A 27,385-nucleotide genomic window follows, 5' to 3' on the forward strand; every position below is an offset into this window, starting at 1 on the left:
AAACAGAGGCTCATTTATGTTGTGTCCAAAGTACTCTGAAACAATCCATCTGGCCTCCTTCCTTCCAGTCTAACCAATCTTCAAATAATAATTTCAAGCAGCAGCTAGAGGAACTTTAAAAAATACTAGTCAAGATAGACTGCACCCCCATTCAATCCCTTCACTAGCTTTTAACTACATATTGCATAGCATCCAAATTCCTTGTGTTGCAAGGCCATGCATGCCTGATCTACTCTTGACTTCTGATTCCATCTTGTTCCATTATCCCTAAAACTTACCGACCACTCTGGGCATTCATTTCCTGTCAAAATCAAGATCCTGTAGGAATCAGGCCCTTTGCATATGCTTTTCTATTTTGTAGAACTGCTTCCTTCCTCACACTAATGCCCTTTCTAAAGGATGCACTTCACTTGGGTACTATCCTTTTCAATACTCTGTTCATTTTTAATTACACACTTTACTTAATAGTTAGCACATAGAAGTGCTCAAAAATATGTGTTGAATGAACAAGGAAAAAGTTTGCTAGTTTTGTTATTAATTCCAAAGATTAGAACAGGATCTCTGGACTCATGAATCTCTCATTCTCTATGATATGTATAAGCAGCTTTCTACAAAGCTCGGTGGAATAAACTAAACAGCATAGAAAAAACATATTGCTATGGAAGGAGAGATGGAGAAGAAATTAAAGGTACCATGAAGATAAAACATGTTTTCAGAAGCATATTAAAAACAGGCTTGGTTAATCTGTGCTGATAAATTAACTCATAAATATGAGAGGTTAAATACAACAAAGGTTTAACTCATACTGAATTGGCAGGGTGTCTGGGGCATTGTAGGAGGGGACCCATGCAGTGATTCAAAATGGAACCAATTTTGGCTCTGCTCTCTCAACACAGGCCTTCCGGGTTACTGATGCAGGGAAAAAAATAAGTGGACAATCACTGGACAGTTCTTAAATGTATTGCTCCTACTCCTGGCTCATTGGCCAGAAGTAGTCATGTGATCCCACCTGACTGCAAAGGGTCTGGGATTTGGTGGGAGTGCACGGATGGCCCATGATGTGTAAACGTTGCAGCCAGTGTGGGGAGGTAATCTTTGAGTACTGGGGAGATGCAAATTTATTACTAAAGGGAGGGTCAATGGTGATTAAGATTTTTGTAAATTGAAAATACAGTGTTACTATCCTCAAAACTACATTATGCGGTTGCTGCAGATACAGAAGATAATTACCCACTTTCCTTGCATTGTACATTATAGTGTTTTGTCCCTTTTTCTTCCAGATTGTTTCACCTAATACATCACAATAATCCTTTAGGCCTGCAGTATAAAACTGCTTATGACTCTTTGGCTCCACTTTAGATAAAAAATAGCAGACTATAATCTTCAGTTTAAGAAATCATTTGCATTTTCTCACTTAAAAGGACACAAAATGCTTTTTAAAAATCTAGTGAAAATAAAACTACTCGTCTTCAATAATATGACTTTAAAACTCCATTGTGAATATATGTGTATGTTTATTAGAACACAGAAAATCCAAATGCAAGCACTGCCATGTGCCATATATTATTCTAGATGGAGTTTTTTGAACTTTTTATTCGACATTTATATCAATTATTTTATGTTGTTCTTATGAAAATGGAAAGAAGCATGTGTGTACTCAGTAAATACTTTTCAACAGTTCTGCCAATTGAATTGATTCCCAATCAACAAACAAATAACCCACTGACTTATCTATGAAGACTGAGAATAAAACAGAAACAAAACCAAAACACCACCACAATAGTCCTGACTAATCATACATATATGAAAAGGGGGAGAAAAAAATCACCATCAATTTTAAGGTTTTCATTTCTTTGCATTTGGAATTCTCAGAATCTAGAATTTACGGAATTAATAACACATTACTAACCTTGGCTAACAGAGAATATAAATTTATTAACCAAAGGAATTTTCTTTCTGGACTCCATATTTGTGAATGGATAAATCTCCTTAAAAGGTAGATAAACATAAATAATATTTTATATATAATAATAACATTTATATATATCTCTATAAAAAGTGCATCTTAGAATTACTGTTATGGAACATGAAAGAAATTTCTATAGCCTAAGGAAATGAAAGGATGGTGTTACTACAGGGAGCACCTCTCCACTCCTATTGTATGTTAAGTGCAAGGGATTCAGTGTTGAGAAAGGTGATCCTGTCTCTTGCCTATCAGGACTTTGCATCTCCAGGAAGAGATCACAACATACAAAGAGGAAGAAATTTCAGTGCTGAGAGTAGAAGTTCAAGGTGCATTGGGACACACAGGACAGGTGTGTAGACATACCATATTGGCTCATAAGAGAACAAAACAATCAGGAAAATAGGGACAGTTTCCGCAAAGTCTTTCTATTGTTAAAATAAATATTTTTACTGCAAAGTGAAAGACTATATAAATATCTTATTTCTTAAAAAAAACAAAAGCTCAGGGCTTAGACTATTATTTTACATTTTCAGTCACAAGAGATAGAATTCTATAATGAGTATAAATGTGGAAATTTTAGTTTATTTGTTTATTTTTTAAATAAAATTTATTGTCAGGGCACCTGGGTGGCTCAGTTGGTTAAACGTCCAACTTCGGCTCAGGTCATGATCTCACGGTTCGTGGGTTCAGCCCCACGTTGGGTTCTGTGCAGACATGCTCAATGTCTGGAGCCTGTTTCAGATTCTGTGTCTTCCTCTCCCTCTGACCCACCCCTGCAATGTCTCTGTCTCTCTCGAAAATAAAATAAAAAACATTTCAATATAATTTATTGTCAAATTGGCTAACATACAGCGTGTAAAGGTGCTCTCGTATTTGGGGGTAGATTCCCATGCTTCATCACTTACATACAACACCCAGTGCTCATCCCAACAAGTGCCCTTCTCAGTGCCCATCACCCATTTTCCCCTCTCCCCCCATCCCCCCATCCCCCATCCACCCTCAGTTTGTTCTCTGCATTTAAGAGTCTCTTATGGTTTGCTTCCCTTCCTCTGTGTTTGTAACTATTTTTTCCCCTTCCCTTCCCCTATGTTCTTCTGTTAAGTTTCTCAAGATCCACATATGAGTGAAAACATAGAAATGTATTTTTGTTGTTGTTGTTGTTGTTGTTGTTTTTTGCCAAATGCACTGCATTACCTAAATTCTGTGAGTGAAGATATAGCTGTAAATCATATGCTCCAGGAAATTTTCTCATGATATAGTCTCAGCATTGTAAGAGTGAAACAAGCAAGGTTGGAAGCAAGTGTATTGTCCCAAATGTGGTTTCACCACAATTATTAGATTCATGTTTGAACTCTTTCACAGCAACTATTTAGCCCATGGTTTTCTATTATCTCCATTTTGTGAGAATTACTAAAGACTTAAAATCTTCCAAAGTATTGCGGAACAGTATTATTCATGCAGAGGCATTTATATGAAATCTCTTATTTCTGTATCAATTTCAGAATGATGGGTTCTCTATAAACACCAATTTGGATCTGCCCTGAAAAGAAATATCTACTATGATGTTGATGGTTATCTAAAAATATTTTTAAAAATGCCTCTGCAAGAATTCTAATTCAAAGTAATATTATCATTATTATTTATTAATATGTTATTACTTATTACTATTTTTATTTATCATTATGTTGTTGTTATTATTATTATTATTATTATTATGGCAATTAGAATACTAGTACTATTCCAGTGTTATTAAGTATAACATTCTCCAGCAGGCAAAAATAACAAGATGGATTTTGAAACCTGAGAATGAAGGAAGAGGGAAAATACTTGCATTCAGATAAAACAGTCTTTATAAGTTAATAAAGTGGCAAGAACCACACTCAGCTTCCCACTCAGAATGACAGCCTCGTTGTGCCCAGGCTATTCCTTCTCATAGAGCTCTGATATTCCCTTTGTAGCACTTAACACAATTTGTAATTATAAACATGTGTGATACTTTCATTTATAACACTGTCCTTCCTAGCTCCTATCAATGGAGCATGAATATTTTTCTGTGCCTGGCACATTGTAAGTCCTCAATATACATTTCAATAAAGTTATTGAATGAAATACTAGAAAATGATTTCATTCATAATAGAATTGTGATTACTTGCCTAGAGTTAAAATGACTCATTTGTTTTATGTTGGATGTTAAAATCATGTGTTATGTGGTGTGGATCCATTGCCTGTGGAAGGAAAGAAAATTCCATAGTAGGGTGTTTGCAGACGCATGACGTATAGTAGAGACCCCATGATGAGATTAAGATTCCTGTTCTCTCTGGCCTTAAACTACAGCAAAGACATTAACTTATAAAAGATAATTTTCTGGTCTCATTCTGTTACATAGAAAAGACATTCTTCACATTCTGGCTAAGCCCGATAGAAAACCAAACTTTCATAGTTGAAAAGATATTTTAGTTTTGTGGAACTGTTCAGGAAACAAACAAATAGGTCAATTGTCAATTTTCCAAATAAGTAAGAAAAATGGGTGGTGAAGAATAAAAACAAATTATTAAAATTATATTGGAGTCTAGAATGTCACTCCTTTTAGAGATAACTTTAATAACCTGAAACTTCTCAGTGTTTTAAATAGGCAAATGATACCAGATAGTTCATATAAACTTCCCATATCTGTTCATGTATAATTATTCACTAGTATTCCAGTATCCAGTTAGGCAGCATCCTGAGTGCAGATAATATTAGGTCCCATTCTCTATCTTCTGGGAAAACTGGAGTGGAATGGAAAATTGGAATGACTTGGAGTTGCAGTGTTTTCCCCTCTGGCACATAAAGACCTAGTTCAAGTGGCAGGATAAAGGGGAAAGTGATGAAAATGTTCTTAGTCATCAGCAGATCAAGGGGAAAGGTATAATTTATATAAATTATTTGAAGCATTAACCTTGAGAATGTAAGTTAATTTTTCTGGCTTTAGCCATATTATATGACATAATATTAACTGCCTTACCAACATCCAATCTTACGGAAAGTAGTAAATGAACATGAGGTATGCTAACATGCTGTGAAAACTGTAAAGAACTATATAATATTTATTGGTTTATTATTTAATACAATGAGAACAGCAAATGTAATAGGGCTAAAACGTATCTAAAAACTCAATTACCAACAGAAAATCAGAAAATTAGATAATCAATCATGAAGCATTCTAGATCTGACCTCCATTTAGAATTGAATATTGATGGAAACAAAGGTTTTTTTCAATAAAAAGTATTCTTTTTTTTGTTTGTTTTCACATTTATAGCGTGCGCGCGCACACGCACATACAGACACACACACACACACACAACCTCAGAAGATTCTTTAAAAAATCTGGTCTTGATATAACATGAAAAACTAAAACCTTTCAGAAATTCTAAATGGAAGCTTGACCACTGTTTCAACTTTTCAATATATTTATGACAGCTGTTAAGCTATACAAATGCCAGCTGCCAGGACTCATTAGGATTATATGAGAATCTCCTTTTGAATACACAGAAATCAATCGATTGATTCTGAGCATCTACCACTCCTATCAATTAAGGTTAAACGAGAAGCAACTACCTACTCTTGGATAGAGGCAGCTGGCATTGACATATAGGGGCTATTAACTGACTTCTATTACGCATTTGTGAAAAAAAAAGTACCTTAGATGGTATGATTGGTGCACTGAACTAATAATGGAAACGCTTTTTCCTCTGGCTTACTGTTTATCAATTGATGCATGTGCTCTTGCAGGAGGAAATATCAATTTTTTGAGCCTGGGCTTACTACTCCATACTATACCTACTGCTCATAGTGATTGAATGCTTTGATTTGAATACATGCAACATATTGAAGATGAAAGCGTTGGAGAAGTGCAGATTCCTGTTCTTAGGACTATAGGTACAACTCCTGAAGAATACCATGATTCATTTACAATATGGTGTGAAAATAACCATAAGATGAGTTGATCCAAGAAAGAACCTTGTCAAAATCAGGAAATGGAGACCGTTTCAGAAAGTCTTAAGTTGGAAAATATTTTCCCTAATGAATTCATGGAAAGACAGGGAGCTGGAGTTCTGTTGTTGGGCTCAGTTTAAGAGGGTTTTTGTTGTTGTTGTTGTTGTTGTTGTTGTTGTTGCTGTTGTTTTATTTTCTGAGAGTTATTTTGAAATAATCACTACATGCAGATTTTTAGAGCTGTGACATTGTTAATGAGCCTTATGGATATAGGGCATATTTGTTAGTCATCTAAATGGAAAAAAAAAATATTACTAGCCTTTGGGGGGCTGTAAAATTTAATCAAGTTTTAATTGATGTTTTAAGGCCCTATAAAATTTCCCTTAATCAAGATTTCACATGAGAATTTTTTACTAATAGATTCTTGTAAACTAGTATCTCCCAGCCAAAGACATCAAAGGACAGCTTTGAGATAACTCATTGTCTTGATTCAATAAAGTTATTTTTCCCAATCTAAGATAATTTTATTTTTGATTACTTGGGAAATGAATATTGATTTTCGGGTATATGTGAGAAAAAAAAATAATTATGTCCCTCATCTGTAATGTTTGTGGACAAACTCTAAAACAGAATTGAGAGAACTGAGAACACAAAAAGAACTAAACATAGGAAGTAGGATCAGCACAAATACGTCATATATTAGCACAGACATAAAATATGAAAATACTTGGGAGGTCAAATGCAGTACAGTATACATTCTCCTTTCTAAGGAAGCCCACATCCTAATGACTGGAATTTGTGAATATGTTACCTTTCGTGATAAAGGGGATTTTGCAGATACGATTAAATTAAGTATTTTGAGACAGGAAGATTGCCCTACATTATCATATTGGGCTTCTTTAAGAGAGTCAAAGAAGGAGATGGGACTATGAAACTATAGAACGAGAACACTAGGAGCTGACAAAGACCCTTCTGGCTACTGGTGGCTTTGAAGATGGAAGATTGCACCCTACGCTGAGTGCGGGAGGTCTCCACAAACCGGAAGACAGAAGGGAAGCCAAGCCTCCCTAGAGCCTACAGTGAAATGTAGTTCCTCCCACACCTTGACTGAGACTCATGTCGGACTTCCGACTTCCAAAACCATAAAATATTCAGTTTGCACTATTTTAAGCCATTAGAGCTGGGGTAATTTGTTATAGCAGCCACAGGAAACGAGCACACACAGCTAATTCACTGGTATTAGCAAGTGGTCTTGCTAATGTAAATATAACAGCACGTCGAAGTAGAATTACAAAATTATATACAACACTGAGAAAACTATTGGCTGTTACTTCTTTAAATAGTGTAGCTATTCTGGCTGAATTGACAACCACACCAAAAATCTGGACAATTATAAAAAACAAATGATCATTTGAATGGTTTGACAAGTCTTATAGCTAAATACATTATCTGCTTAAGAAAAATATTTACTTTACAGCCCCATGGCTATTTAGCAATAGTTACTCTGAAGTAGCCAAGCAATAAAGCAGTTCTGATGTAGTTGGAAAGAGCTCGAACCCCGAATCCAAAGATTTGCATCCTCATCTTGACTAATAGTTACTAGCTTTATAAACTTGGGAAGGTCATTTGACTTTCTTAGCTCTGATTTTTTGTTTCTTTGTTTGTTTTTATTTTTGTTTAATCTGTAATGTGGCTGGAGTACCCTGAGGAATCAAAAGCTAAAATGTGTATGAAAAAGAGCAAACGGGGCGCCTGGGTGGCTCAGTCGGTTGTGTCCAAGTTCAGCTCAGGTCATGGATCTCGTGGTCTGTGAGTTCAAGCCCCAAGTCTGGCTCTGTGCTGACAGCTGGGAGCCTGGAGCCTGCTTCGGATTCTGTGCCTCCCTCTCTGTCTCTGCCCCTCCCCCACTTCTCTTCTGCCCCTCCCCCAGTCTCTCTCTGCCCTACCCCCACTCAGGCTCTGTCTCCCTCTCTCAAAAAAAAAAAAAAAAAAACACACACACACACATTAAAACAAAAAGAGCATAGCGCAGTGCATATGTTTGAAAGATATTAACCACCATATTGCAAGACATTTTTACACTGCATCTGATTTAAAAAATTATCTGCATTCAAAGAAAATTATTCCTTATGGTTTACTCCCATTTGCTTTTCGTTTTCCTTTTGGAGAAGTACTTTCACCTTGGAAATATCTTCCAAAAGTTCTCATTCAAGAAGGTGCTAGCAATCCACTTGGTTCAATGTTGAAATCCCACCTGCTCAGATGCGTAAGCAAAGAAAAACTGATGTTTGAGAGTCCCTTTCGGAACAGCTGCTCCCTGCAGCCCCTTCTTAACTATTGCCTGGCATCTCCCCAACAATCTTAAGCCTAAATCCTGAAAATGTATACTACTCAGGCACAGTCACAGATTTTTCTGCTCAATGATGTCCAACATTTCAGCAACCTGTTCCAAGTCTGTATGTCTATATATTACATGCAAATATCAGTGACAATTTGAAAGCTGAGTCCTCACACACTTTGCTCCAGCTATTCACCAAACATTTATTCAGTGCAGTCTTGTGTCAAGCATTCAGCCAGGTAAAAGACATTCAAAGCTGAATCTCTGCCATTTGCAGATGCTTGTATCTACTCCAGTTTTTAACTGCCCTCTTTGTGCCGCTGACTTCCAAATGCATATGTCTAAGTCTCACCAAATTCCAAAGTCCAGTTAACACGTTCAACTTCTAATGGGTCACTATGTCAAGCCCAATGTATCTAAAATTATTCTCATCATCTCATTCATATTTTAACAACTCAATATCCTTCTAGCATTGTTTCTTTTTATTGATGGCAGGGTAATGTGTGTGAAGTGGTCACAGTGAATGCCTCTGAGCTATAACTAGTGTGGCAAACAATGTTGTAGCATATAATAGATATTTTGCTTTAGAGTTCAACTATTTCATTTCCTTCCTCTCAGAGACTTCAAATTTGCCTCTCTTTATAAATATCATTATGGGGAGGGTTGCCACTTGGGATGCCCTTATTTTCGGGGGATAATCATATGGCACAGGCCACATAAATTATTATACCCCATTCTCCCTGGACACACATTGGCCATTAATTGGGTATGAGAGAGAACCTAGATCTGGCAAGGAAGGCTCTCTTTCTCTCTCTCTTTCTCATCATAAGGCTGTAAAAATAAATATGTGATGAACCAACTGTGGTTATTGTTTTCAACTTGTAGAGACCAAGATGTGACAAAATGAAGTCACGTACTAAAAACAAAACAGAACCAGGGAAAGAAAAGGTGAAAGATTCAAAAAGAAGTCAAGAGATTACTGATGATGTTTAAACTGTTTTAGTACATTCCTAAAAAATATTTTTTTAATGTTTATTTATTTTTGAGACAGAAAGAGAGAGAGAGGCAGAGCATGAGCGGGGGAGGGGCAGAGACAAAGGGAGACACAGAATCCAAAGCAGGCTCCAGGATCCAAGCTGTCAGCACAGAGCTCGAAGGGGGCTCAAACTAGGGAATGGTTAGGTCATGACACGAACTGAAGTCGGATGCTTAACCGACTGAGCCACTCAGGCACCCTAGTACATCCTTAATAGCTCATGGTTTGGGCACAATATATTCCTTTTTTGGGAAGGGGGGATTTGAGCTATGTACTGGGAGTTTGAAACTAAAAGGCACTAAAACATATGAAGATTATAATGGTGCTTTTGTAATAGGAAATGTGCTTTCAGTTTAAAATCTAGTCATAATTTTTCTTGGTAAAGGAGTGAGCGAGGGGAAAAATTGAATACCTAAGATATGGAATTGAAGAGGCAGGAGAAAGGGAGGGATGGAAGGGGAAGGGAGGGAGGGAGAGATATAGAGACACAGGAAGAAACAGAAGGGAGATATAAGAGTATGCACATATTACCATATGAAGCATTTAGGTTAATATGGAAAACATCTAGCCTGAATTTTGCAAAACATAAAAAACAAATAAAATAAAAAGCCTTGATAGACAGTATCGATAGAAGTTATAGGACCACTCTCAGAATTAGTAAGAACATTCTGCAAATAACAGTAAGGACCATGAAAAAAGGAAACGACAACCCAGCATAAACTGTGGTACCAGTAGTCTGTGCAACCATGAAGATCTGCACATCCAGGGAAAAGATAAATCTATTAATATTCTAAACAGAAACTATAATAATTTTCCATTATTTATGAGCGATGCATCATGAAGTATACAATTTATAGTTTGTTGCTTGTATTTATGCTTGAATTAACGCAAGTAATTTGCATATAATCCTCATTGCAGAGTATGGATTCAATCATTGTCAACAAATTCTTAGGTTGGTTTAGTAAATTTATGAATTAAATATCCCTGGCTGCTATTGGTACATACATATTCTGGACTTGATATACACATACGCTGAGAATTAGTAGCCCATATGTATTACTGACACAAGTCTGGGGCCTAAGATTTAATAACTCCCATAAAACGATTTTTGTAATTATTTCTATTGATTGAGCTTTATGTCACTACACAGCCAATCATGGCATCCAGTAATTATGAGTCCTTCTTCTTTGCCCAAGTTCAGCTGCTTGCAACTCTAAAACACATCTCGAATTTGTCCTTTTCTCTGCATGTTAACTGCTGCCGCCCTAGTTCAATGATTGAAATCTGTGCCAATCTCCTCCTGGGCTCCCTTCCTCTCGGGCAATGCAGACAATGCACTTCTCTGTTGCCATCCAAGAGGTCTATCAAGACGAAAATGTGATCGTTTCCCTTCTTTGCCTGAAACCCTCTAGAAAATGCACTCTGTTTTTCTTACAACACAAACCAAGCGCCTTACCATGCATAGAATATCCCTCATGAGGTGGCTCATTTGAAACACTTTCGCATCATTTCTTCCTCTCCTAAACTCTTTATTTATGCTTCTTCAGATGCATCATAGAGTTTCACGAGAGCTCCATATTGATGCGTGCTTTGTAGATGCCTCTGCCTCTACAGTATCTGCATTCTTCCTGTCCCTCGCAGGTTGATTTAGATACTGAGTTCCTATTAACTAAAAATTAAGGTCAGTTATTGCCTGCTACATAAAGCCTCCCTGGGTTCTGTCCAACCTCTGCTTCCTCACCTGCCTTCCCAACTCCCTTGTCCACCTCACCACTGTATTGGAAGTAACCACTCATTTCTGTAACCACTCACATCTGTATCCTAAGTTTGCATTATCATCTTCAATGCTTTGTATTGTGCTTATGTAATTTCAAGTATGTTTTGAGTATGAACACCTTATGGTATCCAATGTCTAAAATACAACCTGACACACAGTTTTGTGCATACACACACAGGTTCACACATATTTACTGAGATAAATCACACAAATTTAGTAATCTACTGGCTAGTGGTGTTGTGATTTTCTAATAGAATGATTGAGTTAAACTTTCTATTGTGCATCTCAGCAGTTACATACTTCTAAACAACCGTTCCATGTGTTTTCTATTTACTGTGCCTATTTACTATGTCAGTTTTCTATTTACTATGTCTATTTACTATATCTGCTATCGAATTTTCACCCTTTTAAGCTGCACACACCTGGAATTAATTCAATATTGGATTACTGTGACAATTTCAAGCTCTTCTGCAGTACATTATGAGCAGCTGAGAAATTACAGTCTGCTCTCAATACTTTGTTTCCCATGGGGAATTTCTGAAAAAAAAAATGACGATTTGGATACTAAAATTTCCAGTTGAGACTTCAACCATGAAACCAACAAGTATTGTGAGCTCCTTATCGGCCCCATGTACACTGATCTTATAATTAACACGTAAGATACAATTAACAATTGAATCACCAGTTTCTCAAAGTGTGATTAACATGACATCTAAGTCTGATTCATGAGGGTTTCTAATAAAAAATATAGAAGCCCATATCCTAACCCAACACCTACCCATACCGTGTCAGAGCAGGAATCGGAAAGGCTGCTTTTCTTATTCTTGTAACAGTTTGCCCACATAATTGTGAGAAACCCCAAGTAACTTCTGCTGTAGGTAAAGAAGAGACAAAATAAAATCTGGCAGCTATTGCAGAGACGTGGATGAATCCTCCCAAAGATGGATCCACCTGAAGAGGGACCCTCCCATTGTCCTACTCATGGTATTACTTGAACTCTCTGAACTTGTTTCATAGGAGACACTTAATAATTTAGGCTGTAGTTACTATTTTTTCTTTCCTATGACAAAGTCACTTCCAGGAAAAACTCACCTAGATTCTATGCAATACATTGTTTTTTGTAAACAAACAAACAAACATTGATTGAGTTACCATTTCCAATAAAATGTGGTATTTTTATTCTATAAATAACTATCCACTATTGCTATACACAGTATGCTATAAGGAATATACAATTGGGAACACAGATGATTCTACGGTAACTATTTTACTGTTGCTGTTAGACCACATAATTCCAAAGAGGCGGGAGTTTAACCCTGGCTCCTCTACTCCACTCACAGGAGCAGCAACCTTGCCTACCCTACATCACTTCTCTAAGTATTGTGTTGTCATCTCTGATAATAATACACAGGTGACAAGATGTAAATTATTATAGTAAAAGAGCTTATAATCTTCTCCTCTATTACCATCCAAAGATCATGCTGGTCCGGATCACTTCGCTAATTTCTCTTCCCTTGATCTTTATGTTTGATCCCAAAGCAGAAAACCCTTTCTTGCCCATTTGTGATGCCTGATCAGACAAAAAGAGAGTGAGAGGAAATAGTGGAAAAGAACAAGAACTGGAAAACATCTCAGAGACTGGGGAGAGTGTGGTTTGAAAAGAGATGTTTTGGGAGAGGGACATAGATGCTTTTAGAGAAGAATTTATAAATTAAAAAAAAATATATTACTTTGGGGGCTCATTCATTGTCTCCAAGAACAAAAAGTAAAGGAATCGAATAATATGAAATTTCTCTTATCACATGGAATATTTTCTTTGAATGCAGTTCTTTTCTGGGATTTAAACAAGAGGATCACGGCTTCGTACATTTCCTAACCCTTTGCTTAAAACGCTTGTGAGGAAGCGATGCATGAAACATCTTCAGCACCTCGCTCTTCACAGGCAAAGCACAAGTAAAATTCAGCAACACTATCTGTTAATTTTCTTCTTCCTTGATTTTTTTTTTATCTCCCATACTGTTGTTTAAAGTATATTTCTGCTACCTCAGTCCCACATATACTCACAACAATGAAGGAATAGGAGTTTCATTTGTTTTTTTTTTGTTTTTTTGTTTTTTTACAATTCATTGGTTTCACTTCAATAAATATAACTGCCAACCTAAAACTATGTTTGATTATCTTCTTTCAGCCAGTGTTTGTGAATATTTTCTGGGGAATCCTTCATCTGTACAGCCCACTCTGCCTCCCTCTGGCCTTCCGTCTACTCACAGAGCCACATAACCCGTCGTGTAGACGTGGAGAACTGAAATTTAATTTTGACCTTTTTTGCGCACACACATTGAGGCGACATTTTCACTAGCCTGCGTCACCACTTTGTTTTCTAGGGAGATAAGAAAATAACGAATTTTCTTCATTTTGTCTTGATTTGCAAGATTTTTTTGCTGAAAAACCAGTAAATTGTATTCGAAGCTCGTTTTGACAAGTGGTATATACATTTGTTGTTTTCCACATAACTTTTCGTGTCAAGCTTTGTGGAATCTCTTAATAAATATTTATTACATTTGTTAAAATTATCTTAAAGTTTGTTGCACCATGAGGATTAGTTTTTAAACATTCTATCATATAGGTAAGCAAAAACAAACAACAAATTAACAGCATAAGTTCCAACCAGGGATGATTCAAACAAAGCTCAAAACCTCTTAGAATATATCATTGCATGGGGCGCCTGGGTGGCTCAGTTGGTTACCCTCAGGCTTTGGCTCAGGTGATGATCTCATGGTTTGTGGGTTCCAGCCCTTCATCAGGCTCTGTGCTGACAGTGTAGAGCCTGGAGAGTGCTTTGGGGGTCTCCCTCTCTCTCTGCCCCTTCCCCTGCTTGCTCTCTCTCTCTCTCTCAAAAATGAATAAATGTTAATTTTTTTAAAAAAATATATCATTGTATAATTTGCCATCTAATATTTATGTAGCAAAATGTTTTACACTTACATTGATTTAAAATAAATACTTGAAGGTTTTCTTAACTCTAATACATTTATTTATTTAATGATATACTTTTCAGTTTGTTTTTCATTTAAGAAATACGAGAATCACTCTTATTTAAAAAAAAAAAGTCATCCCAGATAAACGAAAGAGAATATCTGAAGTACCACTTTGCATTCCTGATTTGTCTGGAAAAAAAATGAGTGGTGTCTTGTTCCAAAGGTCTTCATTGCTACTGAAACAGACACTCCCTTGGATGTTCCTTACAACTCCCCAATTTTATGAGTTACCTGTGACAAATGACTGAACTTCACTTCTACTTTCTTGTCCTTAATATGCAGAAAACAACAGTACTCCTCTCTTGGGTGTACTGAGAGAATTAATGATGAATAATTCCTGAATACTCTCCACATAGAAACCATAAAATACTAAATAATGAGGGTAACTATTGTTACAATTGTATCTCGCCTCCTACATTTACTCTGTCATCCTATACCTCACTTGAGTTCTCAAATGCATCTATTCTTACCATTCCTAACCTTTGAACCAAAGCCACAGTTTCAGTGCCTAACTCCTTATCTTTTTAACACAAAAGTTATTTTATAGCCAGTAGGAATCATCTTCTACTGCTCCTGAAAATGATCTTGAGCCATTTCTCAGAAGCTGGAGTAGCTTCCAAGAGTATCAGGATAGTCAAATTGGGCTAGAACTTGGAGGACTTAAACTTCTCATTTTAAAAATTCTTGTCCTCGGATGCCTGAGTGGCTCAGTCAGTTAAGCAATCCCCTCTTGATTTCTGCTCAGGTCATAATCTCATGGTTGGTCAGTTCAAGCCCTGCATCAGGCTTTGTGCTGACAGTGTGGAGCCTGCTTGGGATTCTCTTTCCCTCTCTCTCTCTCTGTTCCTCCACCACTTGCTCTCTCTCTCTCTTTCTCTCTCTCTCCCTCCCCTTCTCTCAAAATAAATAAATAAACTTAAAAAAATAAAAATTCTTGTCCTTTACTTCATCATGCTCATCTATCATACAGTAGTTTCTGCAAAACTATCCACTTTGGTCAAGGACACTTTTTAGTCTTCCTTTTTACTTTCCCTCAAAGCTAAAATACTAGAAATTTTACCCTTTCAAAAAACTTTTCTAGAATTGCCGTCCCCATTCCATCATCTCCTGTTCCAACACTCTTCATCCACTCAAATTCTATAAAAATCGGAGATAATCCATAGAGTTGGAGAAAACAATGAACTTATAGGTAAATTATCTCCCCCCATAATCTTACTAGGTATCTGGCAGATTTTTTATCTTTATATACTTTAAGCTGGAAAATTCTCCACTAGAAACTTTCAAATTGGTTACTTCCTTTCCAGAAGAAGATGAGGATTTACCTTTAGACCCAACTTTTTTCTTACTTCTACACAGACTTAATTGGATGGTGCAGTTTAGTTATGCAGATGTATGGTATAGAACCTCCCCACTCATGTGAGGGCAAAGTTTTCTCACAAGAAATCTTGGCTTGGCAAGGGGCTACCCAAACCTTTGCTGATATTGATTATTAAAATTAGATTGAACTTTTCTTCTAGTTATCTACTTCCTCTGAAAGTTTATGAAAGAACAGAATAATTTCCTGGAAGTAATGTGGAGACCATTAATGTGATTAAGTCTGTCCAATGTATCAAGAGTCCCTGATTGGGGCCAAATGGTCAGACAAATAACAGGTGCCTCTAAGAGAAAAATCAACATAATGATCAGGAAAATTCCATGTCAAAACCAATAGCAGGCCAAGGGAGAATGATGTTATTTTCAGCCTAGAATGCAGCTGATTTTAGACGTTCTGCCAATCAACTGCGGTGGGCATGCCCCGAGCAAAATAGTTGTGTGCATGTGTGTGATTTAATAGAGCCATAACAATGTGGTCATAGCCTTGGAGGCCCAGTTTTCTAAATGATGTACACACTAAGGTAGCCATATAATTTGTCATCCAACAGGAACACTTTTGAAAGTAAAAATGGGTGCTATTAATAATTTTATTCTGACATCAGGCGGTAGTAACCTTAAACCCAACTGGATTATTGCTCTGCATCACAAGGAGAAGCCCGCCTTAGAGAGTCAGCGGAGACCTGCACTGCAAGGCCTGGCAGTGCTGGACCACGACATTGTTGCAGCCTGCTGGCCACTCGCTGCAGAAGCAGCTCCAAGAGAGACTGTCTCGTGACATGCAGAAGCCACATGGGAAAGGACTAAACATCCATTCAATTGGTCCATGGAGACTTGGTTTCTTATAATCTCAAAATAGCAAGGAAGACTATCTGATTTCATAGGTCTAGATATTTGAAACCTAGGACTTAATGGGAGCATATTGAAACTTATATTTCTACTCTGGACAATATTCCGCCTGCCCTTCCCTCCAAGCTCACCTTTTATTCATCCTAAAATTCTCAGGATCCTGGATCTTCTCCATTTATCTGTATCTTCTTTGTTCTTCAAAATTCTCACCCAGGAAGCACAGTGTATTGAGAATATAGATAATTAATTTTTGTAATTATTTTACGTAATTGAACTGGAATATTTCCCTACTTGGTTACTTAATTATTAACTTAATAACTACTCTTGATTACTGTTTGATCCAAAACATTTCACTTAGCAGTATGTGTTCATAGCAATGAATAAAGGCATCACTTTTCAAAGACGAATAAGACCATACTTCAGAATAGATGGAATGATAAAATTAAATAATTATTTCTTAAATATAGTCAATGCCCCATATAATAAGTGAAGTTGGATACTTAATCAAAGATTGCATGTTACAGAAAAATCGAATCAGTAGAGGCAAAATTAGAAATATTCTTGAAAAACTAAAGAGAGAATATTTGTACATATTGATAAAAATATATGTCGTAACTAATACTTCTGAATTGAATTTAAACACTGGCATTCTAGAGGTGCCTGGGTGGCTCAGTCAGTTAAGTGCCCAACTTCGGCTCAGGTCATGATCTCGTGGTTTGTGAGTTCGAGCCCTGCTTCGGGCTCTGTGCAGACAGTTCAGAGCCTGGAACCTGCTTCGGATTCTGTGTCTCCCTCTCTCTCTGCCCTTCCCCACTCATACTCTGCCTCAAAAATAAGTGAACATTAAAAAAAAACTAAAATAAACACTGACATTCTAAAATATGAAATCTAGATTTCTTCCATGAAATGCACAATTTTAAAATTTACATAAAATTATAAAATTCACTTGTCATTATTTATTGTAATGAATAGAAAGGGAGCAGACATTATACCTAATAAATGTTTAAACTAACCAGAGAAAATAAAACAGACCCTTATTTTAAATAAGTTTTTAAATTACTTTTCTCCACTATGATTATTCACATTTATTTGATCTTTAGTGTGCTATCAGTCTCTGTGGCCTTGATTTTATTCATTTGTTCTCATGAAAATATTTGGTTTTAATCTGACTTTCCCAGTTGTTGTTAAGGCCACAGTTCTGAATAAACTGCTTCATCTGTGCATTCGGAAAAGGTTCATTGCACTCTGGACAATGTGAGCTTAATGAATTTCAGTGATAATTTCCCCACTTATTGTGACTATGTATCCAAGATTATGTTATACTGTTGTGCTGGTCGTATGGTTACACTTAGATAAAGGAACAAGAGCTTGGGACTTGGGCATAGTTATTGGGTGCTGAGAAATTTGGGGGAAACTAAGGAGTTACAGAGGAAACGGGAATCTAGATCTTACTCCATAAAAAAATGAAAGATTCCTCCTACAAGATTCTCTTGTTCCAAGGAGTGAAAAGTAGATTCTGAGTATTCTAGATACTTTTTTGTGAAGCCCAAATCCCCACTCTCCATGCAGAAATATTCTAATTTCTGTGCTGAGAAAAACAAACTGTGGAGTGAGGGGTAGCATAGTAAACATTAATGACACTTGGCTGAGAACCTACATATGCTGTTCCATATGTGGATTAAGTAAGCTAGACATAACTTTATTATTTTCTTTCTGTATCATTCATATATTAGAGATGAGAATACTAAGGTAGTAAGGTTGTTTAAAGCCAAAAGAGCCCACGATATTTTCACTGCACCTGCTGATTGTCTCCCAGGAGACCCATCTCTACCAACTAGCCTTTGTGCCTGAGAATGTGGAATCTTTAAGACAGAGCCAGGAAAAAAAAAAAAAAAGACAGAGCCAGGACTGGGAGAGCAGGTCTGAGTGGCCACTAATGAAAGGCCTGACTCCATACAGTGTTCTTGTAATTACCTAAATAAGGGTCAATACATCTTTCTGTTAAGGGCCAGATAGGAAGTATTTTAGGTTTTGAGAGCTATACAGTTTTTGTCCTAACTTTTCAACCTTGCTATTATGGGGGAAAGAAGCTATAGGTAATATGCAAACAAATGAGCATAGCTGTGCTCCACTCAAACTTTACTTAAAAAAATAGGCAATATGTTGAATTTTCTCTGGAAGCTATAGTTTGTCAATCCCAGATCTAAACTCACATATGAAAAGTTCCTGTTAATGTATACGTTTTCCTTATTGCACAGAATATTTCTCTGGAACTCCCTGACCTTGAAATAAAGGATCACAGGAATACAGATAGGTGTTAAATAGAAAAGCACTTTCTTTCTTTTTTTGAATGTTTTTAATGTTTATTTTTGAGAGAGAGAGAGAGAGAGAGCGAGGCAGACAGAGAGGGAGACACAGAATCCTAAGCAGGTTTCAGGCTCCAAGCTGTCAGCACAGAGCCCGACGTAGGGTTTGAACCTATGAACTGTGAGATCATGACCTGAGCCAAAATTGGATGCTTAACCAACTGAGCCACCCAGGTGCCCCTTTTTAATCTTTTTTTTAATGTTTATTTATTTTTGAGAAGAGGGACAGAACATGAGCGGGGAAAGGGCAGAGAGAGAGAGAGGGAGACACAGAATCCAAAGCAGGCTCCAGGCTCTAAGCTGCCAGCACAGATTCCATCCGACCACAAGCTGTGAGATCATGATCTGAGCTGAAGTGGGATGCTCAACCCACTGAGCCACCCAGGCACCCCCAAGAAGCATTTTCTTTTTTTTTTTTTTTTTTTTTAATTTATTTTTGGGACAGAGAGAGACAGAGCATGAACGGGGGAGGGGCAGAGAGAGAGGGAGACACAGAATCGGAAACAGGCTCCAGGCTCCGAGCCATCAGCCCAGAGCCTGACGCGGGGCTCGAACTCACGGACCGCGAGATCGTGACCTGGCTGAAGTCGGACGCTTAACCGACTGCGCCACCCAGGTGCCCCCCAAGAAGCATTTTCAAAAATGCTTAGATGCTCGTCAACATTAGAGGGGGAAAAAAGGTGTAATTATGATTTTTTTAACCAGATATAGTATCAAAACTCCTTTTTTTTTTTCAGGAAAAATAAAGCAATGGAATCAGGAAAGGGGGTGGATTCTGAGGAACTTGTCAATTCAGAAAACGAAAAATTGGGGACATGGATTTCTTCAGCCGTCACTGGACACTAACGTGTCTTTCTTCCATACTCTCTTCATTTCCACTACTCCCACCCCCAAACTATGTGGACAGAGCCTTGCGGATTTGTAATCCCTAAGAGCTAAATATTTATAAACATCCACTTAACTGGTACCACACAGAGTGTTTGTGCAAGCTTTCATGGTGTGATAATGAAATTCCATTTGTTTACAGGCAGGGAAGTGGTCAAATATGTCATTGACAACTCTTCTTCCTCTAAGGAATCAAGGGACATGAGAAAATTCATAATAAAATATGTTCCTGGCAGTAATTCTTGACACTTGAAAAGATAAGTAGAAAATCTTGGAAGTCTTTAATGGCATTATCTAAAAGGAAGTTTACTGTATTTTTGTACATACATTTATTATTCTTTATATTAACATATGGAAACTATGGAACATATGGAAATACCCTAAGTGCCCATCGATAGGTGAATGAATAAAGGTGTGGTGTATATGGAGAGAGAGAGAGAAAGGGAATATTAAGTAGACATAAAAAGAATGAGATCTTGCCATTTACAACAGCATGGATGGACAGAGAAGATATTATGCTAAATGAAATAAGTCAGACAAAGACAAATACCATATGATTTCACTTACAGGTGGAATCTAAAAATCAAAACAAACGAATAAAACCAAAAAGGCAGGACCAGACCTATAAATATAGATAAGAAACTGACAGTTGCCAGAGGAAAGGAGGATAGGCTATGGGCAAAATGGGTTAAGGGGAGTGGGAGACATAGGCTTTCAGTTATGGAATGAGTAAGGCATGATGATAAAAGGCACAACATAGTGGATTTGGTCAATGATATTGCAGTAGCATTGGATGGCGACAATGGCAGTTACACTTGTGGTGAACATGGCACATGTATAGAGGTGTTGAATCACCATGTTGTATGCCTGAAACTAACGAACCATGGTGTGTCAACTACGCTTCAATAAAAACAATTTTAAAAAGAAAGAATAGCTCTAAGTTTTCCCTAAATTCTCTTTTTGGGTTTTTTAAGACCTATTCTAATCTAGAAAGAAAGAAAAAGAAGGAAGGAAGGAAGGAAGGAAGGAAGGAAGGAAGGAAGGAAGGAAGGAAAGAAAAGGAGAAGAGAGACTGGGTGAGGGGAAAAAGAATTGTATTTACCTTATGTTATCTTTGTCTCACTTTCATTTTCAACTGCAGTTGTAAAGCTAGGCTTTATTTATAAATGGGCTAAGAAGCTCCAATTGTTAAATAAAAACAATGTTTTTCCATGTATTTGAAACAACAACAACAACAACAACAACAACAACTACTGCTAGTTTCCCTGTGCTTCTTTGGCACAAGGTGAGTGTAACTGCAGCTTGAAGGAAAACATTTAGTGTTCTAATTTGTACACAGTCATGAAACAAAGAAAAAAATTTCTGGGTCCCTAGCTGGCTCAGTCAGCGCAGCTGGAGTTCAGGACTCTTGATTTTGCGGTTGTGAGTTCGAGCCCTATGTTGGGCCTAGAGATTTTTTTTTTAAATTTCTCATCGCAATCACATAGTGGATAAAAAAATGTATTTTAAATATTTTCCTATATGATGTCAAAATATTTTAATCAAAGCCAAAAACAAAATACTGGAGGGCTGTGTTTTCAAAACCATTTCTTATTATCTGCCTTTATTTTTAAAGTACAGTTTTCCTTTCATTTTAATTAATTAAGTAATTTATGCTTTCTAAAGTTACAATCCTGGTCCTTTGGGGATGGCTTCAAAAGTTACAACAGTGGCTGATATGGTCAATACAGCCGCAATTCCATTTTTCCATATACCAATTCCTTGTTTAGTGTCTAAGTCTACTCACCAGAGAGTTGTATCTTGAATATTTTCCATATCATGGGAAATTATCATTCTTCTTTCAATACCCAGAGCTTTGAAAATAACCTTATGAATTACAAACTTATATTCTTTATAATAACTAGCTGAAAATACCATAACATCCCATAAATGGTTCCAAACTATATGAGGTCATTTAAAAATTCAGTAGCACTGAATACTTTGTAAAATAAAGAGAAATTTAATTCGATATAACTATCCACTTTTTATCATAATGAATCACTCTTTGTGATGGAAAAAGCAATTCAGATGTTGTAATTAAGGAGTGAGACTATCAGGATAGTTATAAGGCTGTCTCCCAAACAATTATTGATATCAGTGGGTAAAAAATACATTACCTTCTATCATTTAGAAAAGAAAAAATATGTAGGTATACTGCAAAGGTTATACTTATTTAGAAGATAGTTAATTTGTGAGATCAACATCATGAAGGGCCTGAAGTAGACTTGAGTTCCACCTCTCACTTATATTTATAATTCTAAGTCCAGATTCAGAATGAAAGAGAGTATGTGCTTGGAGAAGAATTTTTTTTAAGTTGCTTGAAAAAAAAGGAGAAAGGGAAGGAGCCATCATTTGACTACTGGTAAAGCAATTCAGTCAGCTTGCTGAAGAAAGCATTTTAAATTGTTTCTAACTTTACTGAGTCACCACATTACATGGTGTTGCTTTAGTAAGTCAACACACCATATAGCATTGGGAGACAAATCTCCATCATCTCTCAGCCTTTTAGGTCTTGCACAGAAAGCACTAAATGTCCTTTTTTTCAAGACTATATTTTCAAGAATTTTTATATAGCTAATAATTTTGAGAATTTGAGATAGTGTCTTCTTCCAAAGCAAAGGACAGACATGTTTACTACCCCATAAAATATAGATGATGTCTCCCTCTCAAACAAGATGCAGGCGTTATCAGACTTCCTCTCTATAAATGTAACCCGCTGAATATGCTGGCATCCATCTGGGTCTCTTTTTGCCCATATGGTACATGGGGCAATGGGAACTGAGTCAATTATGAAGATGCTCAGGCTGCTTGTTGTGCTGGGAGCAACGATGTCCCTTTTCTCTGACCCAGTCATCTCAAGTTTTCTTCCAACATTCATGAAACTGTGGGGGACTAATAGTTCTTGATGGCTGACATAAAGCAACAACAACAACAAAAAGCAACAGCATGCTTTAGTAATGAGTGTAAGCATGCATTAAAAGTCTACTCTAGGGGTGCCTGAATGGCTGAGTTGGTTAAGCCCCAACTCTTGATCCCAGCTCAGGTCTTGAGCTCAGGGTCCTGAATTCAAGCTCCACACTGGGTTCCATGGTGGGCATGAAACCAACTTAAAAAAAAAAAAAAAAAAAGTCTACTCTAAAGTGTTACACTGATATATGCTATATAAAAAATCTCCTTTATGCAATCTTGATGGGAAATTCAGGGGTAGAAAAAATCCACTTTTATCATAGTAATTTCATAGGGTTATTTATATTGATGAAACGTCAGTAGAAATGAATTATGTGGTGCTTCGTGAACAATGAAATATATATAAATGGTACTTTTTATGACAGTGGTTTCTCCTTTTTCAGAGTTAGGGAAAAGGAATGATTCTCACATACATATATATTATGTTAAAGGTACCAAAATAATCCACTTATATATCAAGTATATGCTTGAGTGTCATAACTGTGACATATATTCACAAACTCAATGTTTTTAGAAGAGGAGAACATTAAATTTGGAATCTTTATTATTCAGATCACTCTGTAGTCCCTATTTTTCTGTTATCTTTTCATATAGGTGACATTTCCAGATACTTCTCCAATCATCCCATTGTGTCCTAACTCTTATCATCTGATAAAATATGCAAGTTGTATTTGTTTATCAAGAACCTTTTAGAATCTCTGTTAGCCACAGAGAGCACGGTTTCTCAAAAAATCCAAATAATATTTTATAGAAAAAAATTCTAAACATATGCATGCATATACATATGTGCACACACAATGAACTGTATTGTGAAGTTTGTGACAAATGCATTTAAGATATTTCTGATGAAAATATAATCATATGTGATATCTCACTATTATTAGCCATGGATAGACATACATGTGCTTAAGTAGTTTCATGTGGATCATTATTATAAAAACCTGGAATTAGAATCAAAGTCTCCTAACTCTTTATCCTAGCTGTTAAGTAACTATCATTAGTCAACATGCACATTTAATACAAAGGAATGGTTAGAAGAAATGTACAGATGAAAAGATAATTAGAGGTAGGGTGGAAAAACAGCACCAGAAGGAGGTGGAGAGGAGAAGAAAGGAGAAAAAAAAAACAATAAGAGTGAATCTAAAATCTTAATGCTGTCCAGTGCTATTTTTGAAATGATGTTTCTAGGGATTCATATATTGATTTAAAGATAGTTAATGGGGTGGCTAGGTGGCTCAGTCTGTTGACTGAGGTTTTGTCTCAGATCATGGTCTCAGGGTCCTGAGATCGAGCCCTGTGTCAGGCTCCATGTTCAGTGGGGAGTCTGCTTGAGGATTCTTTCTCTCCCTCTGCATTCTCTCTCTTTCAAATTTAGAAATAAATCTTTAAAAAAAAAAAAAGAAAAGAAAAGAAAAGATAGCTGAATTTCATTCAAGGTCCTGCCAATTCAATTAAACATATTAAACCTTTGTGGTACAGCTATTATGTAATGACTAGTATGCTAGAAACAAGAAACAAATTGTAAAGGAGAAGAGAAAAACTGACCTACAGTGGACACTATTTGACAAGAACTTTAGTATACTGTGTTATGTGTTCAGATTCCATATCAATTGTTCTTTTAACTATATTGCTATCTAATGGAATCTAAGATGATTATTTCATATACAGCTTCATTTTTTGAGAGAAACTATAAAACAAGGGATCTGTTTAAGAACGAAGGTGTACAATAAAATATCAAGTTTACCTAAAAAGCCTTTAAAAAAAAAGAGCTAAAATGGCTCCTTCTGGTGTTTTGCTACAGAAAGAGTCGGTAGGTAAAGATGCTTTTATCAGCATCAAGGTTAAGCCATTTGACAGCAAGATGGATTAGATATAAGATCTGATTTCAGATACTTGAATACACTGCAAGGTTCCCAGGTACATGAGTTAGGCAGGAGTCAAGAGCACCCATACAGTTTTGTATGAAGATTGAGTTGATATTATGAACATGGACTCTCAGATGAACAGGAATTACTCTGATATGAAAGTTCAAATTTAAGCAGTAAATTGCACCACGAAAACCACATTATAGGCTTCTCGAAAAGCTATATGACTCATGAACCAGATAGATGGATAATAGATAGGTAGATAGAGAGATAGATAGATAAAATGCTGAGCCATGAAAACATCTTTTTAAATGTGTTAGTTTAACTTTATGATATAATTTACATTTTTATTGGGTGCAGAGAGTTATGTACATGAATAAAAATATCATCCTAACATTGTGTTATTTTAGAAGAAATTTTGGATAGACAAATTATTTTTTGTAATGCAATTAGAGCTATTTTATTACATGTTAAATTTTTTAAATGTTTATTTTTCAGAGAGACAGAGAGAGACGGAGACAGAGCATGAGTGGGGAGGGGCAGAGAGAGAGGGACACAGGAATCTGAAGTAGGTTCCAGGCTCTGAACTGTCAGCACAGAGTCTGACATGAGGCTCAGACTCACAAACTGTGAAATTATGACCTGAGCTGAAGTCGGATGCTTAACTGACTGAGCCACCTGGACACCCCCAATTAGAGCCATTTTAATAAGCTATTGTGCTATCTCTTCTTTTTTATTTTTTTATTTCTTTGCTAATCCAAAACCAAATCCTACATATAATTACAAAAAAAAAAAAAAAAGAAAAAAGAAAGGGAAAGAGAAGAGAAGAGAAAAAGAAGAGACGAGGAGAGAAGAGAAGAGAAGAGAAGAGAAGAAAAAGAAAAAGAAAAAGAAAAAGAAAAAGAAAAAGAAAAAGAAAAAGAAAAAGAAAAAGAAAAAAGAAAAAATTCTATTGCCATGGCCTTGAATTATATCTGCAACTCTTCCCTGAATCTCCAGCTTGCTGGCCTACCCTGAAGATTTTTGGACTTGAATCTCCACAATCATGTGGGCCAATTCCTTAAAATCAAATTCTCTTTTGCTCTCTCCTTATATATAGAGACATAGACATACACATACACATACACATATATATATATATATATATACATATGTATATACATATATATACACACATGTATCCTGTTGGTTTTGTTTATCTGCAGAACCCTACCTAATAGAATGCCTGGCAGATCAAACCAGGCATATACAGAGGGCATAGATCAATCTCTTTCAACTACACTTTTGAAATCTATTCACTGTACCTATTCCTTTTGCCTTTCTTTAAGCTCTAAAGAAAATCATTAAACTATTTTGACAAAGGTCACCTCTGGCTCACTGACAAAACCAGTAGAGGCTTTTTCAGTCATTATTTAATTTGATCTATGAATTGCAACATTTATTTGTCATTTCGCACTCCTCAACTTTCAGTTTATTTTCCATCACACTATTTAATATTTGTGTTTTTGCTTCTTATTAAATAGATCTACCAAATTCTTCTTCCCTTGTTTCTCAGTTAAAAGTCAGGGTTCATATACCTGCTTGTAATTTTTCCTAGAGTGTGTTGCCCGCTCTAGGTACTGATTTTGACAATCATCTGTGACCAGTTACCCCTATATCTGTATCTACCATAGGCCTCTTTTGTGAACTCCAGATTAATATCCTAAATATATATGAGATACTTTACCTGGGTATGTCTAAGTAACTATGGCTGTATAAAGTCTAACAGCGATCATTTTGTTTCTTACTTGCGTCTCAACCCTAGGCTGGATACTAGAGAAACAAAGCCAGAAATATGAGTCACTTAGTTTACTTCTCCTTCTCTTTCATTCTCTACATGCAATTATCCACTAATGTTCTGTCTCATCCTTTTTATTCCCATGACCGACAGATCTTGAAATATTTTATAATCTGTCCACGGGTCAAATCTTCAACTCTAACATCCCATTCCCTCGTTACTTCCTAGACAAGCCCACTGTAACCTTCTCCTACTTGTTCTCCCTGTCTCCATGCCTGTTCCCCCATCTGCAATGAGTCTTAAACGGCACTCTGGGTGCTCATTCTATTAAACTGATAAGAACAGATACTACACTTGATCTTAGCCAAAAGGCCGAGAAGCGATACTGGGGGCTCATTCTATAACTGCAACTCTGTCCATGTGAATCCTCAACCAAGACATATTCATGGATCATGACACCTTGAAGAACAAATTATACTGTATGTAATATACAACATGGGACTATAGTTATTAATATTCTATTGAGTATTGGAAAGTTACTAAGAGAGTAAATTTTAAAAGTCCAAATTTACAAGAAAAAATTGTAAAAAAAAACCACAAGGAAACAATTGTAATGATGCATGGTGACAGATGTTAACGAGACTTATTGTAGTGATCATCGTGCAATGTGTGCAAATATTGAATCACTATGTTGTACACCTGAAACTACTATAATGTTATATTCCAACTACACCTCAATTTAGATAGATGATAGAGATAGATAGATAGATAGATAGATAGATAGATAGAGAAAATGTTACTAATCTTGGTGTCAGAATTGAGCCTCTGTGATACTTTCTGTAGTTACCTACCCTTAACAACTGGCTTTACATTCTCTGATTATATTGAAATATGGTTATCTAAAGCTCACTTTGAATTTTCAAGCCTCAGTGCTTATAAAGTTTTCCCTCAGATTCTGTCTTCTGAAAAAATGAGCCATCCTTCAAGACACATCTCAGGGGCGCCTGGGTGGTTTAGTCGGTTAAGTGTCTGACTCTTGGTTTTGGCTGAGGTAACGATCTCACGTTTTGTGGGTCTGAGCCCCAAAGTGGGCTCTACACTGACAGCACAGAGGCTGCTTGGGATTCTCTCTCTCT

General features: G+C 36.5%; 1 protein-coding gene and 1 pseudogene across 3 annotated transcripts in view; both read right to left on the reverse strand.

The window, feature by feature from the left end:
• Positions 1–27,385, reverse strand: part of CDH12 (cadherin 12) — a 1,039,090-nt gene that overhangs the window by 238,588 nt on the left and 773,117 nt on the right. The window lies entirely within an intron of this gene.
• On the reverse strand, positions 26,541–26,633 carry LOC132682638 (U2 spliceosomal RNA; annotated as a pseudogene).

This window comes from Panthera onca, chromosome A1 (genome assembly GCF_046562875.1).
Source record: "Panthera onca isolate mPanOnc1 chromosome A1, mPanOnc1 haplotype 2, whole genome shotgun sequence".
In the NCBI taxonomy this organism is placed as follows: Eukaryota; Metazoa; Chordata; class Mammalia; order Carnivora; family Felidae; genus Panthera; species Panthera onca.